The sequence below is a fragment of the Pholcus phalangioides genome, unplaced genomic scaffold, assembly GCF_987345545.1.
Source record: "Pholcus phalangioides strain wild (caught in Gottingen) unplaced genomic scaffold, Ppha-v1.0 ptg000032l_1, whole genome shotgun sequence".
Classification (NCBI taxonomy): Eukaryota; Metazoa; Arthropoda; class Arachnida; order Araneae; family Pholcidae; genus Pholcus; species Pholcus phalangioides.
In genome coordinates, this window is record NW_028301622.1 from 2,581,728 (window position 1) to 2,585,570 (window position 3,843).

Genomic DNA, 3,843 nt, shown 5'->3' on the forward strand with positions numbered 1-3,843 from the left:
ACGAAGCCTACTTGAATTTTTATTCTCTATTGAAGTCAAAGATTGACATTATTTTTCAACTCAGAAATTATTTTATGATAATTACTACTATATATGAGAATATTAATCTCCCACATTTGCCATGGTGAACGTTTTTTTTTTTCGTGGAATACATTTTAATCCACTGCTACTTATGGTAATGCATCATTTCCCGCCATTGTGATTTTCCGTAATCTCAACAATATTTGGCAACTTTGTTTGGTTTTGGCGATAATTGGCGATGTCCCGTATTTTCCCATATTTGGAATCCCGATGTCCCGTATTTCTCTCGAAGAAATATGGTCAGCCTAGTTGTGACACATTAATACTGAAAATGAAATATATAGGATTAAAAAAAAATTAATATGGAAGTAAAAATCTTCTACAGCATAGCATTGCTTGGGAAAAAGATGGAGGGGGATAGATTTTGAAAAAAAGTGGAGGGGAGAGGGGCCTTCCAGTTCGTGTAAACTGTACTAGCGAACCTGTCTACTATGAGAGGATCTCTCATAGTATTAATACAGTATTAATACTGTTCTCAGGAAGTGGAAACACAGTTGATCGAAGGAGATAAGACCTGAAAAAAGGGCATGGTGTTACGATTGCAGGCTTGTGATTTCAAAATTTGTTATAGGGCGTCAATAGCTATCACAATTATTCTATGTGTGGGGTCCCTCCATTTCTGAAAAAGACTGAAGCTCTCTGCTATTCAAAGTCAAACATGCCTAAGGGGCCGTTCAAGTATTACGTCAACAAATTTTTTGTCATTTTTTTACCCCCATCCCCTTGTCAGCAATGCCCCCTACCTTCTAACGCATATTGGTGGGATCAGAAACGTACGCGGGAGGGGGAATGGGGAAGGGGGGCGACGAAAAAAAAATTAAAAAAATTAAAATTTCGAAAGAAAATACCTTTATATGTGTGTTATTATAATAAATTTCTGTTAATTTCAATGCTATTTGAAGGGTAAGAATTCAAAATATCTCTTTAAGAAGTTCATTGCGACCAACCCTTTAAGCCATATATAGTAAAACCTGACCCGCAGACCAAATTTGGCCCTGAAGGTTACCCCCCCCCCACACACACACAAACCTAATTTTGTAAACCTAAAATGAACTAAGCGGCACATTTAAAAATCGCTTAAATGACCAGTGGCACAATTCCAGAGCATTTAAGTGGCCTGTGGCACATTTTCCAATCACTGAAGTAGGGATCAAAGATCACATTCACATTCAAAGGTCAACTAAATAACCCGCAACACAGTTCCAGAACACTTAAACGATCCGTGGCACATTTAGAGATCCCTTCAGTGACATGTGGCACAGTTTTAGAGAGCTAAGCGGCCCCCGTTGCGGTTCCACGCGGAACATTCCCAGATTACTTAAGTGATCCGTGGCATAATTACGGATCACTTGAGTGATGCGTGGCACACACAGTTCCAGAGCACTTGAAGGATCCGTGAAACATTTAGAGATCACTAAAGTGGCTCTGTAGGGGACTTATTAATAGGGAGAATGTTAATTCAGGTGCCCAATAACTATCGAAAGTTTTTTTCCGTTTCTGGCCCACCGAATAAGATGCCGTTAAGAATATTTCATATTTTAATAAGGGGTGGTTGATGACGTAAGCATCATCTAAACACCCCCCCCCCCCCAACTTGTCCTCAAAAGTCAGCAAATCGGAAACCACCTCCTCCATCGATGCTGACGTAATACTTGAATGACCTCCTAATACGTAATATATTTTCTTCACTCATCAGCACCCCTTACTTTATGACTTTACTTGAGGGGACCCCCTTTTTCTAAGGAGAATAATTGCGTAATATCATTACCTCCTAGAGATACATGTAATACCCTCCAATGCTTTCTTGCCTTTCGTCTCTCCTTAACACTTAAAAAATTATCCCCTTTGTCCTTCTCGTGTAACCACCTACAAGTGATTGAGAGAGGAAGTTTTATGGCTTTACGCTGCCCACTTTGGTAAATCCCTTCCCTGGGAAAATTTGCCCGTTTATTAAACCCCAGCCCGTTTTATTAAGAATTCCTACCCGAAACTAAAAGATCGATGGAGGGGATTACAACTGATCACGATTGCCTTTCAATCTGAACGGCTTTAAATGCTAAAGTAAAGGGGGGAGACCCAGGGCCGTGTCTTAAGAGCATCATGGGCCCCCGGGCCAAGTGATTTTTCTGAGGCCCTACCTGACAAATTTTGGAAAAATTCAACTGCTACTAATTTTTCTGAGGCCCTATTCTCTTGAGACCCCCGGGCCGTGCCCGGGTTGGCCTCATACGTTAAGACGGCACTGGGGAGACCTTGACGTACAAGTGGGAGAAAAATCACTTTATACAGTAGGAGCTAACAAGTCGCGAATTAGACGCAGTTTAAAACGCAGAATTCTCGAATTTTTCTTCTGTATTAGTGGGTATGAATTATCATGTTTATCAATAGTGATGTGTAAGCAGCATAATTGGGACACTCATACTGTCACTCACCAGGTCACTCATACAATCATTAATATGGTCAATCACTTGGTCATTCATTTGGTCACTCCTACAGTCACTCACTTGGTCAATCATACAATATTCATATGTTCAATCACTCGCTCACCCACTTTGACACTTACACGGTCAATCACTCGGTTATTCACTTGATCACTCACTCGGTTATTCACTTGATCACTCACTCAGTGAATCACTCTATCACTCATGTGGCTAATCATTTGGTGACTGATAAGGTCAATCACTCACTTTGGAGCTCATAGAAGCAATCACTCGGTCACTCATACAGTAAATCACTCGGCCACTCATGTGGTCAATCACTTGGCCACTCATACGCTCAATTAATTAGTTAATCACTTGGTCACTCATACGCCCAATTAATTAGTCACTCACTTGGAAACTCATACAAGTATTCAGCCGATCAGTCACTTGGAAACTCATACAAGTATTCAGTCGGTCACTCACTTGGTCACTCATACGGTCAATCACTCAGTAACTCCCTTGGGCACTCATACGGTCAACCACTCAATCACTCGCTTGGATACTCATACCGCCACTCACCTGGTTACTCATACAATCAGTCATATGGTCAATCACTCAATCACTCACTTGGACACATATACTGTCACTCACTCATACAGTCAATTCCACGCTCATAGATACTGTCGCTCACGTGGTCAGTCATTCTGTCACTCACTTAGTCATTTGTACGGTCACTAACTCACTCCTAAGGCCGATTTCACACTCACATGGCTACTCATGCACTTATATGGTCACTCAGTTAGTCACTCATACAGTCGCTCATGCGTTCAGGGCAGGTGAAATATCAGGGTGCGAAAATTTCGGGGGCGAAACGTCCCAGGGGCCAAATGTACCGGGGCAAAATGTCAGGGGCGAAATTTCCGGGGATGAAATGTGACGGGGACGATACGTTCCAGGGGCGAAATTTCCGGATCCCAAAAATTCTATGATGGGGGGGGGGGAAGTCCACCGAAAGATCCCAGTCTAGGAATCAAAACATCTTCATACTGAAATTACTCACATTCATTGAAAAAAGGGGACAAAATGTAACGAAACTCGTTCTTTAGCGGAAAACAGATATTCTGAGAAGGAATTTCGAAACATTCCCAGCACTTCGGATTATCCGAAATCTCTAGACACGAACTATTGAGACTCTACTGTATCAATACAAGATTCATTGAAAGACTGGTTATTTGTGGAGATGAAGATTGCAAGGAAGAAAATTCATCACTGCCCCCACGGGGACTCGAACCCCGGTCTCTCGCTTGCCGGACGAGAGCTCTACCATCTAAGCTATGGAAGC

General features: G+C 41.9%; 1 non-coding gene across 1 annotated transcript; it reads right to left on the reverse strand.

Annotated features, from left to right (window-relative positions):
* Nucleotides 1-3,771: 3,771 nt before the first annotated feature.
* On the reverse strand, nt 3,772-3,843 carry TRNAA-GGC (transfer RNA alanine (anticodon GGC)). The gene has a single exon. It is a non-coding gene; the product is annotated as a tRNA-Ala (tRNA).